The following is a 13,322-nucleotide window of genomic DNA, read 5'->3' as shown; positions in this document are numbered from 1 at the left end:
AAATATTTGGTGGGCACCATTAATTCTACCTCACCAGGAATGTAACTAAGTGCTGGGGGGAACACAAAGAATAAGATATGCTCTTTGTCCTTTGAAAACTTACCATGAGCCGTGCAAACAAGCAACCATAATGCAAAGCAGGTAAGTGTGAAACTGTAGTAGAAGCATCATGTTCAAGGAAGACAGAGGAAAGAATGATTAATTTAAAATGGTGAGACTCCAGAATCCTTTGCAGAGAGTACTACAGATGCACTTCTAAAGTTTAAAGGGTTTTAAAGCATCAAAAGGTATTTTAGGGAGAAAAGTACTTAAACTAAGGGAACTGCATGAAAGGGTCTGGTGAGTTCAAGGCAAAGATGAGTAGACTGATGGGACAGGACCAGCAGGTAAATGAGACAAGGAATGAAACGAGAGACTGAAAAGTCATTGGGGACAGAGTATAAAAGTCTGAATGCCACACAAGGAAACAGTGCCCTTTATATTGAAATTGCTACATTTTATTAGAGCTACATCAGAAATGTTGTTGTCTCAAATTGATTAATGTTTCCATCTTGACACATTTATGTTTTTTTAGAAGAATGTGTTCTCATGTTAAGTAGAGTAAAATGACAAGATTGTCAGAACAGAGTATCTGGTACATAACAGGTAATCAATATGAATGAATGTATGGGTAGGAAGAAAGTCAAGGAAGGCATTATATGTTAATCCTTTCCTAATTTATCAAATTTTGAGTATGCACAACTGGTTTTTTTAAAGAAAGAAAGAGCAAATATTACTGAAGAGAACTGGTTGGGTGATGCCTCAGTAAAATGTTATCTAATTTTACATGTTTAATCACTTCTCTTTCTTCCTTTCTTAAGCCTCAGGTATGTGAATGATGTTAACATTCCCTCTTAGGTTTGATCCTCCCATTCTCTAAGCAAATTTATTCTTCTCTGAAAATTTCCTAGGCTCTCTGTGTGTCTCTTAAAGCCTCAGAGTCTCAAACACTGGAGAGAACTTGCTGCATGCGAGTTTATTCTAATACTTAATATTTTCTGGGGCCTCAGGCTGAGGGTTGCCTCATAGGCCCTGTGTATAGAAGTTCTAATCTAAAGCATGCAATCTTGTGCATTAAGTAAAAGGAGCTATACTAAAAAATAAATAAAATTTAAAACAAGCCAACAAAACCCCCAAACCCCACCTAGAGTTGTTAAATACAGAACTTTTCAGCAGCCAAGTGACCCTGTCAGCCCTAGGCTAGAATTTCATGCCTCCCAGGAACAGGGTAATTGAAAGGAACAACGCTGATGGCTTGGGCTAGTCACAGCTGGAAGGTTGCTGCCTTTACACTAAGACCCTGTTCCGCCTCCTTCTGTGGAAAATGAAAGAGGACTTGTTAATGGAGCACGTGTGGTGCTGTGGGATTTGTGATGGAAGCGCAAGTGCGAGAAGGAATGGACAGAGAGCAGGGTGACCTGAGTCAACATAGGAGACACTGTGGGCCCCCTTGCCGTCTAGGCCGGGGCTTCACACACGTGGCCACATGGATCATTTGGGGAATCTCGAGAAAGTGCAGACTGTGATTCAGCAGGAAGGGGGTAGAACTGGAAATTCTGCAACTCTGACAAGCTTCCACGTGATGCTGATGCTTCCTAGGCCACACTTTAAGTAGCAAGGAGTACAGGCAACAGCTTCCCCTTCCCAAGGAAGCTAACTCCTTCCTGTTAGGAGAGCCGTAAGGTTCAGGTGTTCACCCTGCCCTGTGCTGAGGCAGCGTCCCCCCTTCCCAGGCTCACAGAGTGAGGACTTTAATCAGCCTGAGCCACGTGTGCTCATTCCACCCTTTTTGCCACTTACTGGCTTGGACCTGGTCCTGTGATCAATCTTGGTGAATGAAACAAAAGGGAAGGTTGGTGGGAGCTTTTAGAAAGAGCTTCCTTGGTCTACTGGAGCCCAAGGTAGACATTTACTGCTTCCTCTGTTTGGAAGTTACCTGGCAATCCTCAGAGCTGCTGTATTCATCTTACAAATGTGAGCGGAGACCTTGCTGGTCCCTGGGTTCTTTCTGCTCACCTCTCCATTGGAGCCTCACTATGTTCGTTCAGGCACCGCCTTCTCTAGTTGACCCTACACAGTGGACTTCCTCAGGGGTCTACTGTGGCCCCTTTTTTCTTCTCATTCTGCATTCCCTAAATTAGACCTTTCAAACTATGGGTAGCCACTCACTGATGGGTCATTAAATCAATGTGGAAGGTTGTCACCAGCATTAGGAGAAAGAATAGCATATGATTGAACATCACATACGGCCAGATTAAGAACTGTTCATGCTAAACAATTTATGGAGTGTGCATGTGTAATGCAAAACACATTTCACATTGTAGATCCCCTTCAAAAAAGCTAGGGAGCCACAGGTACCTGTGACCTCATTTATTTGTACGACTCTCAAGTCTCTATCTCTGCCTCTACTTCTGTCTCTATCTGTATATCTCCTGTATCTATCTGTCAGTTCCAAGCCCATGTCTTCAACTGTCTACTCAACATGTCCACTCAGAAAGCTCAGAGCAATTCAAAATCAAAGCCAGACTCACCATCATCCCTTTCAAGCCTGCCCCCATCCTCGTGCCACTGCCCGCTCCAAACCTTCTCCTCCTGTGTTTCTTGCATTAGGAAAGGACACTACCATCTACCCAAACTAATGAAACTGGAACCCTGGGAGTCATTCTTGGCCCTTCCCTCTCCTTCACATCCAACATTCTCTGTCTCCACATGCTGTTTATTTCACTCCTATTCACCCTCCCAAAAGGTAATTTTGAGATACCTTTTACCCCTCTCCACTACACACTACCATCCTAATCTAAATCACTGTCATCCCACTTCTGGACAAGGACATTCACTTCCTTAACTTGCCTCCCCATGTCATCTCTTCCTTCTTTCCAATTCTTTCTTCCCTCTGCAGACAGAGGGACCTATTAGCCATGTCACCTTCCTATTTAAATATAAGGGGAAATTACAAATCAATAACCTGTCATGGAACTGGACGTGGTGGCTCATGCCTGTAATCTCAGCACTTTGGGAGGCCTAGATGGGAGGATCACTTGGGTCCAGGAGCTCAAGACCAGCCCAGGTAATTGGCGAAACCCCGTCTGTACCCAAAATTCAAAAATTAGCCAGGCATGGTGGCGTGCCTATAGTTTCAGCTTCTCGGGAGGCTGAGGTGGAAGGATCACTTGAGCCCAGGAGGCAGAGGTTTCAGTGAGCTGAGATCGTGCCACTGCACTCCATCCTGGGTGATGGAGCCAGATCCTGTCTCAAAAAATACATTTTAAAAACCCTGTCATGGAAGGCCCTGTGTAAAGGTCCCTGACTGTCTTCCTTGCCTAGCCCTGATTGCTTCCTGTCTGGGGCTGCTCTCAGCTTTTCATACGTGCCACACTCTCTCATGGCTGGGACTTTGGAGGTGCTTCTCTTTCTAGGAACTCCCTTCTCCCCTCATCTCTTCATGTAGCCAACTCCCCCTTATTCACTGAAGTCTCAGAAGGCTGTTACCTCCTTAGGGAGGTCTTCCCTGGCTCCTAAATAAGACTAAGTCCTCCCAGAATAACACACAAAACAACTGTAAGTATTTATTTGTTCTAAGGTCTCGATTCCATATGAAACTACAAGCCCCATCGAGGTGAGCACTGTGTCTCCCCTCTTCACCTGGGTACTCACAGCTCCAAGCCCAGGATCTGGTACTCAGCAATGATGGCATAGTCATTATTTATTGAATAGACAGATGAAGGAAGCTGTGTCAAAGATAGTTCTTAAATAATTATGGTGAGCAATGCAATTTTATATCTTTAAAAGGATACCTGATTGTCTAAAAGTGGACTGTTGCCATTTGAAATACTCTGGACCTATTTAGCAGTCCAAATGACTGTGAATTCCAGCTGAAGTTCACGTGTTGAGCAGAAGCATGTGTTCACTAGGGGTCTGATTTTACCACTCATCTGAGAGTAATGTCCTGCCAAATCCAATCTCTAAAGTGGTTCACCCTCAATCTGACTTCACTATGTCGCTGTTCATCAGAATACACATTTATAGATGTGACTTAGTGACACCTAGAATAGTGTGATCCGTTCTCACACTTCTTTGTGTTATTTGTGTGTCTCTTCCACTCTCAGGCCAATGCCAAGTCTATAAACAGGCAGGAGATAACAAGGCTGCTGGTTTCTGATAATAGCGGCCTCACGTATTTTTCATATCCTTCAAACATTATTCCTCAATATGTCCCCAGGGAGAGATACTACAAGAATCCCCTTGGCCTTGGCCTCTCTTTGAAGTTGAAAGTTAAAATGCATTTTCTCCAGTTGCTTTTAAGTAACATAGTTAAATATTACAGTGTGGTTGACCCCTGCCTCCCAACTGCTGCCCTTTTGACGTGATTCTGGCTTGTGCTGACCGGCCTGCTGAGCACACAAGCATGGGTGAGCTGCGGAGGCAGGTAGCAGGGAAAGGGACACGTTACACTTTAATAAAAAAGCAATCTCACTTTCCCGAAAGAGTTACCTTGGGACACGTGATGGAGGTTCACATACTGCGTCCTATAGAAATGACAAAGGCTAAACCTCAACCTGTATTCATCTTCTCTTCTGCACCAACCAGTGCGGTAGACAATGGAAGTACAGACTCCTTCCTGCTGTAGCTGGTCCCCTTTCCTAGCTAGGCTGGGTAGGTGTCAGAAAGAGATGAAGTGTGGCCTCCCTGCCATGAGCTGGGACTCTGGAAGCATCTCTATCCCCTGTCATCCAGTGCTGCTCAGCAGGAAGGGAGCACAGGCCATGTTGCTATTGTCCCATGCCAGAGACCAGACACAGATGGAAAAGACATTCATCCCCTCTCAGGCCATGGAGGGCCTCTGCTGGTGGAGCAAGTTCAAGTTGCATTCAAATAAAGTCCCTGGCAGTATTTCCCCTGCTGTCTTCATTTAGGCCTTTGGGTGCCAGAAAAGGCTGAGATGACTGCTGTGTCTTCTTGGCTTTGGGGAATGACACATGCTGAGGTTTAAGCTCCAAGGAAGTCATTATGCTCTTAATGACCACTCTGCTTCTAGGTACTGTTTGCTTCACCTCCATTTAATATACCTTGTAGACTCTCCCAGTCATTGTCCCTTGCTCTTCACTTTGCTTTTACTCTTTGACCCTCATTCCTTTCCTTCCTCTTTCTGGTTGAACATGTTTTGGTGAACTTGACAGCATTTGTATTTCTTTACTTATTTCATATATAAGAGCAATGCTTTGTATATCAAACAAAGCAGGCTTGGCTTAGATTGGGTTCCTTGGAAACAGCCTCTGAGATAGAGAATTGCATGTAGAGTTGACTGGGGGGTGCTTTAGGGAGCTGCACCAGTAAGGAAGTGAAGAAGGCAGAATTGGGTAAGGGGAGAAGCTGACCTACAAAGGGGCTGCCACCCAGAGGCCTTAACCAATCCTGCAGAGAGTTCTGGAGCTAGACGGTCCTCCAGAGGTGTACCAAATTGAAGCTAGGGGCCCAGCCCTTCCTTCCCTGCAACAGCCAGCCATTGGCCACGGGCTCACCCTTGGGAAGGAATTTATTCTTGGACAAGGTAGTTGCCTTCCGTGGGGGGGAAGTTCTCAGTGAAAATGTGGAGCTCAGACTCAGGCCTTTGAGGAGGAGGAGCCCCCTGGCAGTGGCTGGTACTTTCGAGGTGGCACAATAATGCTGGTTCTAGGAGTGTGAAGGAAAGCAGGAAACAGAAACCAGCTGTTGCTTCCAGGGAGAGAGTAAGTACCGGGGTCATGCTGGTGGGTCTGGCAACCACTTAGGAAGCTGTTAAGTCCCTTCTCCCACAATCCTGCCACCCGATCTCTCTCTGGTGCCCCCTGTTGGCAGAATCTAACGCGAAAGCCGCAGCATTACGGAGCAGCACGTATGAGGGTAGACAGTCGCTTCATCACCAGCCTGTCTGCAATTCTGCATCCACGTGCCTGCATGGTAATAACTGGCAGGAGCTGCACATGAGCTGCCCTTCGAGAAAGGGTCACAGGCCCTTGAGTTCACTAGGTCCCCATCCAGCTGCTGTCTTACTCATCAATCTTTCCAACCAGGCCCTTGTTTGTTACCCTTGGGGCGGTGGGGGGCCAAAAAAAAAACTGCTTCCCTCAAAAGGATCCAAATCATATTTTGAGAAGGGTTCCAGCAATCAGTATGAACACAGGAATTCATGTTCAGAACTTTCATCACAGCTAACATAACTTCATGCGTTTTTTCCTTCCAGAACTAACTGACTCCTCTTCCTGTCTTCCTGAGCAAGCCACAGGCACCCCCCCCAGCCCCATTGCTGAGGGAAGTTTGGGGGTTTGGCGTTGTGTTGCACCACTCAGGGCTGGGTTTTTGACCCATCACTCAGCCTCCCGCATTGTTTCCGCCCTCCTTCCCTTCCACTTTGGAGAGGCTGGGCTGCACCGACCAGGTCGCTTTCCACAGCACACGGCTCGGCAAACGCTGTCTCATGGAGTAAAAACTCCCTTGAGATAGACCAAAGCCCCAACTACAACTATGTTCTCTTTGTATGGATTTTTTTCTTGGAGTGTGGTTGTAATCAGAGCTTGGCAAGAAAGTCATGTCCTTCTATTTTTTTAAGAAAGGCTACAAACCTTTTAGCAAATTAATACATAGCGCTGAAGCCAATAATAATTTTGTAAATTAAGATCCTGGGGCCGAGATCATGCAAATATGGATTATAGGTCTCTAATGTCTCCCAGAAGATGAGCAGATTTCTTACATCAACAGCCCTGAAAGCATCTTTGCCTTATCACTGTTGTCACTGCTGAATGTGTATTGTCACTCCCACCCACCTCTCCTCTGCTGATCTTCTAGAACAAAATAAGTACAAGTGAGAGCCCAGATATGAAACACAGAGCTAAGATACCCAGCATACATTTTCGTCTGCCCCCACAAAGCGACCGTTAATCATAATGACTTACTGAGCACTTACTGTGTGCCAGGCTACAGCTGTATGTTATGTCTGAACCTCTGAAGTTGTTTGCATTTTCAGATAGAAAACAGAGGTGAGGTTCAGGGCAGTGAGACGACACAGAACAAAGAAAGGACAAAAACAGATCTGGAAACCTCTCATTCCTTATGATTATGTTAAGGAGAAAGTCTTACTCTGGTATTAATATACATTTTTGTTTTATTTTGTTTCTTTACTTTGTTTTGTATTTATATCTTGGATTTGATATTTTTTAACACCCCTACAACACTAGCCCTTCTCCACTGCCTCCCTCCCTTCCTCTTAACAAAAAGAGCCAAGCTATCATTTTTTATTTATTTTTTTTGAGACAGGTCCTCTCTCTGCTGCCCAGGCTGCAGGACCGTGGCAGGATCACAGCTCACCTCAGCCTCAACCTCCTGGGCTCAAGTGATCCTCCTGCCTCAGCCTCCTGAGTAGCTGGGACTATAGGCGTGTGCTACCACATCTGTCTACTTTTTAATTTTTTGTAGAGATGGGGTCTCACCAGGTTACCCAGGCTGATCTCAAACTCCTCAGCTCAAGCAATCCTCCTGCCTCAGCCTCCCAAAGTGCCGAGGTTACCAGCTTGAGCCACCATGCCCAGCCTCAGGCTAGAATTTATATCATTGTTTTTCATTAGTTGTATCCATTTCATAGTTATCTCCTATTTATGACCAGTGATACTGATTTTCCTTTTACAGTAGAGACATGACATTCCATTTTAAAATAAACTTAAGTTAAAAAAACCAAGTCAGCTGGACGCAGTGGCTCATGCCTGTAATCCCAGCACTTTGGGAAGCCAAGGTGGCTGGATCACTTGAGCTCAAGAGTTCGAGACCAGCCTGGTCAACATGGCAAAACCCCATCTCCACAAAAAAATACAAAAATTAGCCGGGTGTGGCGGCGCACATCTGCCATCACAGCTACTTGGTAGGCGGAAGTGGGAGAATCACCTGAGCCTGGGAGGTCAAGGCTGCAGTTGCACCACTACCTTCCAGCCTGGAAGACAGAGTGAGACCCCGTCAAAGAAAACAAAACAAACAAACAAAAACGGAGTCAAGTTCTAAAATAATAAGTACCTAATAGCCAAAGTGGTACTTGGCTGGGCAAATAATGTGAAAGTATGACCTTGCATAACGTTTCTGAGCATCTCTGTGCCTCAGTTTCCCCAGGATAAGAACGGTACCTACTTCACAAGGTGGTTGTGAGGATTCACCGTGTTGACCTATCCCGAAGGCATAAAGCAGTACCTAGGACACAGTCAGCACTACATGAGTGTTAACCGCTGTTGTTCTTATGCAAGTGCATGAATTCAGTTCTTGTGTGCCTCTGGGAAAGACCAGCTGGTAAAAGCAAAGACAACCAGGGCATCAGACTTCTAAATGTAGATATATTGGTAGAGGCTATGCCTAGCTTCATACTGCTCTGTAAAACTGCAGAGTTTAAGGGGAAATTTTACTGTGATGTAGAGTCATTAACATGCAGTCTTTCTTTTTTAGTAATCAATTGTGTTTGTTACTATAAGAAAGTTAAAATCTTTGAAGTACTCTATTTCTAACAAGCTTCCCTGCCACCTCCTCCCCACGTGTCTACAGGAAACTGAGAACAGTACTCAAATTGCTTCAATAATCATTTACTAGGTACAAAGCTTAAATTTTAAAAGTCCAGGGACTTTTAGATCATGCATTTTACTCACAGGGATTATAATTATGATGAGATAAAACTTTGATGGTATCTTCTAAAACACACAAATTTCTGGAAATGCAATGTGGAATCAATGTGTCAAAGAAAACCTTTAAAAGAGTTTGTGGGGCTTCTTTTTGTGTTATCATGGGGTTTTCATAAGAATAAACTTTAAACAACCCAACATTCCAACCCAATTTTTGAAGGAGAAACTTGGTATGCGGTGTTGGTCATCAGAGACTGAAATGCAACTTCCCTGGGGTCTCAGGTGTGAGATATTTGGTGGACAAAGCATTACTAACTCCCTGGTATGGAAAGCAAATGAGCATTCTCCCTGCTATTTAAGGTACAAAGATCCCAAAAGGGCATGGAAGAGAAAGTATACAACCCTGCTAGGTCTGGAATGTTTATTTAGGGAACAATGGAAAACAGTGGGATTGTTGAGGATTATGTAGTCTCCTGTTCAGCAGCAGTAGCAGCAGCTGGAAATTTGTTTAAAAGGCAAACTCTCAGGTCCCACTCTAGAGCCACTGGATCACAAACTGCGAGTTGGGCCAGGCACGGTAGCTCATGCCTGTAATCCCAGCACATTGGGAGGCCGCAGCGGGCAGATCACCTGAGGTCGGGAGTTCAAGACCAGCCTGGCCAACATGGCAAAACCCCATCTCTACTAAAAATGCAAAAAATTAGCTGGGCATGGTGGCGGGCACCTGTAGTCCCAGCTACTTGGGAGGCTGAGGCACAAGAATTGCTTGAACCCGGGAGGCAGAGGTTGCGATGAGCCTAGATTGCACCGCTGCACTCCAGACTGGGCGACAGAGCGAGACTCCATCTAAAAAAAAAAAAAAAAAAAAAAAAAACTGGTCTGGGAGTTGGTCCCAGCCATCTGTATGTTAGCAAGCCTTCCAGGGCATTCTGTAATGTTGTAGAACCACCAGTTTAGGGGAAAGACATTGCGTTTGTCTAAAAGTAATTGTCATACGGTGCCCACAGACACAAGTAAACGTAGAATGATCATTAGTTCCTTTTCTCGTCTTCCGTTTGCATCCTGAGGAACATAAATACAATAGCCTTCTAGGTCAAAGGAGGACAATTCTGCCCTATTGGCTCCAAGTTCTCCTTTTTTTTTGAAACAGAGTCTCACTCTGTCACCCAGGCTGGAGTGCAGTGGCACAATCTTGGCTCACTGCAACTGCTGCCTCCTAGTTTCAAGCAATTCTCATGCCTCAGCCTCCTGAGTAGCTGGGATTACAGGCATGTGCCACCATGCGTGGCTAATGTTTTTTGTATTTTTAGTAGAGACGGGGTTTCACCATGTTGGCCAGGCTGGTCTTGAACTCTTGGCCTCCAGTAATCCACCTGCCTCGGCCTCCCAAAGTGCTGGGATTACAGGTGTGAGCCACTGTGACCGGCTGACTCCAAGTTCTTTGGGGCAACCAAGGCTTTTCTGGAGGCCAAGGCTTGACTCACAGAGAGCAAAGAATAAGAACATTCTGATTCTTATTTTAGCAACTCAAGACATAGCAACCCAAGATGTGGAGTCTGATGCAGACAGGTGCCCTCTGTAAAGATGAGTCATTCTATCATGGTCCATGACACATAACCTGGACAATTCAGAATGGGAAAGGGGTACAGCGGGAAGACAAGCAAGGAGAGAGAGAGGAGAGAGGGTAGTGGTCGGGGGGTCCCTTGCTTTGGTGAGGCTATTTGTCAGGAAGCCAGGCTGGGTGCCTAATCAGTGTGGCGGTATTCTCTCTCTTCATGGCTCTGCAACCTGTTGATTGGATGAACCTGGCTTTGATCCTTCCCACCTATGGGTATTAATATATTAAGAAAACAAATTACAGCCCAATCCCACAAAGGCTAGGGAGCCTGCCTTTCTTCTTCTTCATTGTGTCCCCAGAGCCTAGCAGATTGCCTGCTACGTAGTTGACAAATATTTGAAAAAAATCAGTGAGGCTGGAGGTAGAGTTTGTTCTCAAGGTGAGAGGTAGGGCAGGATTTCGTCCCTTAAGTAACCAGGCAGGAAAAGAACAGAGTGTCACTCGTTATAGGATACCCTGGTCAAACCAAGGAAATCAGGATTAATTTGAAAGTCCAAAAGGAAGCAGCACAGATGAAAACTGGATATAGTCAGAGGTCAGGACTCGGGAAGACCTGAACTTAAATGGGATCAAAGAAAGAAAATGAGGTAAAGATAGCCCTGCTGTCCACAAATTGCCCCATGCATAAGTAGATTAGGTTGGTGTAAAGCTGTGTTAACTAATATTCAACAAATATTTATTCAGTCCCTATTATGTGACAGGTACTATTCTAAGAGGCACTCGCAATTCTGCAGTAAATGAAACAAACAAAAATCTCTACAGCCACAAAGTAGAGAGCACTGACCCCAAAGGGAGTACTAATAATAGCTATTTGATGATTTAATAATAGTAATAAATAATTGCTTACCAGCCGCCAGGCATCGTCATCATTATCATACATAGACCACCCAATCAGTTGATGTGGAAGTGAGTTCTGTGCTTACGCTAACTTTCCCTTTTCCAAAGGCCTTTCTTCTTCAGACCATCACCTGTGGGCGCAGAAACCACAGGAGGAAGTAAGGTCTGAACTTACGACCTGGGATATTACATTTCAATTTGGTTCTGGCCAGGCACCATGGCTCACACCTGTAATCCCAGCACTTTGGGAGGCTGAGGCAGGCAGATGACAAGGTCAGGAGTTTGAGACCAGGAGTTCTGGCCAGTATGGTAAAACCCCGTCTCTACTAAAAATACAATAATTAGCCAGGCGTGGTAGCAGGCGCCTGTAGTCCCAGCTACTTGAGAGGCTGAGACAGGAGAATCTCTTGAACCCAGGGGGCAGAGCTTGCAGTGAGCCAAGATCACGCCACTGCACTCCAGTCTGGGCAACAGGGCGAGGCTCCATCTCAAAAAAAAAAAAAATGGTTCTAACAAGTAGGCAAGTCACCTCATGACTTATATCACTGGTTACTGAAAGATTGAGTAACAAGATTGCAGTTAATGAAACAATATGAGGCTTTTGATGGGTGTTTATATGAATAGTAGGTAAAGAAAATGGTTTTAAGAGAATGAGCATCAGAAGTCTTTAAAATCCTTTGTGGCACGTTGTCAGAGGAACATTAATAATGAACTATTCTAGGAATCCTCTCGATAATGCTTTCAGAAAAACATAGTATCACTCAACTGACATTGGTTTAGTTAAAAATTCCAGCCAGATGATGATTATTAAAAAAGAAAATCCTTACCAGTTAGACATGCATGTAGACCCTTGAGTGTGTTTTTAAAAAGATAGAAACATAGAAACATTAGATATATAAAGATGTATATTCCAGCCAGAAGTGCCTGTAAGACAACAGTACTCCTAAACATAAAGTAAGTTATTTAGAAATTTTCAAATTTGACAAGGGGTTTTATTGTTTGCCTCATATACTTTATACACATAGAACTTGCTATGTTAAAAAGCCCTAATTCACTAACTTCATTTGTGTATTATTCAATGCCTTTCCATGTATTAATATTTCTGGGGCTGTCCCTGGTGAATGATTGTGTATGGAAGAGAATAAACTATGTGGTTAAGACCCCAGCCTCAGGAGGCAAGTTGCCAATGCTTAATTTCTGGCTCCGTCACTTACTGGCTGTCTGATACTGAGCAGGTTATTTAACTTCTCCATGCCTCGTTTTCCCCATCTGTAAAAGGGGGTACTAATAATGTGTCATAGGGTGGTTAAGAGGTTTGAATGTGCTTATAAAATGCCTGGAAAAGTCTCTGGCACATCACAAGTGCTGTGTGAGGTGCTGATGTTTTTCTGCTTCTGCAAGTGTGCCCTGGCTGTCCTTTGCCTCCTCAGCTGGGCCTACACTGCTGCCCTTCCCTTCTGAAGCTCGCCGTCTTCCATCCTCAGATCCCCTCTTTCATGGTGCTGCTGACGTCTCTTCCACCCAACCTCACCTCCCATAATTCCCCACACCTCAGAAGAGCCAAGCTCTGCCATTGCACGTGGAGGTAGAAACTAGAGAGATAGCACCAAAAAATAACTTCCCTCCTTGACATAGGCCCACATCCATTTTAGGGTGGGTTCCTGAGCCGGCTCATGACGTGGTCCTGGCATCTTCCCTGTAACCAGAGTCAGTTCTGCCCAACCACCCACTCCAGGCCTCCCCACGCCTCAGACCCTAGCTCCAGGAAAAAGGACCATGTTTTCCCCTCGCCCTAGGCTAAGGCCCACCACAGTTCATTTCCTGCCTTTGGAATGACGTCTTCCTAGGATGGCTGTGAATAAGAGCTTCCCTTCCCTTAAGGACAAGCCCCACTCCACCCACAGGGCTGTGGGACAGATCTGAGGCTCAACAAAATAATCCCATTAGAATCCGAATTAGGGATTGCTGGGAAGTGCAGTCATCACTGCCAGTGGGCTCCCGCTTCTCTTCGTCGAGGTTTCCACAAATCCTGGGGTCCCGTTTCACCCGGGGTCACCTTGAGCGAGTAGAGTCTGGGATTCTGAGAGGCCCAGGTGGTGACCTAGGGTTCAGTTTCCTGCTCTGTCAAGGACAATTTTAGCTATGTTACACTTTAGGAAGAATTTGTGGGTCCCTTTGGGAACTTAACTCTATTTATAACA

This window comes from Nomascus leucogenys, chromosome 1a, assembly GCF_006542625.1.
Source record: "Nomascus leucogenys isolate Asia chromosome 1a, Asia_NLE_v1, whole genome shotgun sequence".
In the NCBI taxonomy this organism is placed as follows: Eukaryota; Metazoa; Chordata; class Mammalia; order Primates; family Hylobatidae; genus Nomascus; species Nomascus leucogenys.
The sequence above is the reverse complement of the archived record's forward strand: the minus strand, read 5'-3'. Positions refer to the sequence as shown.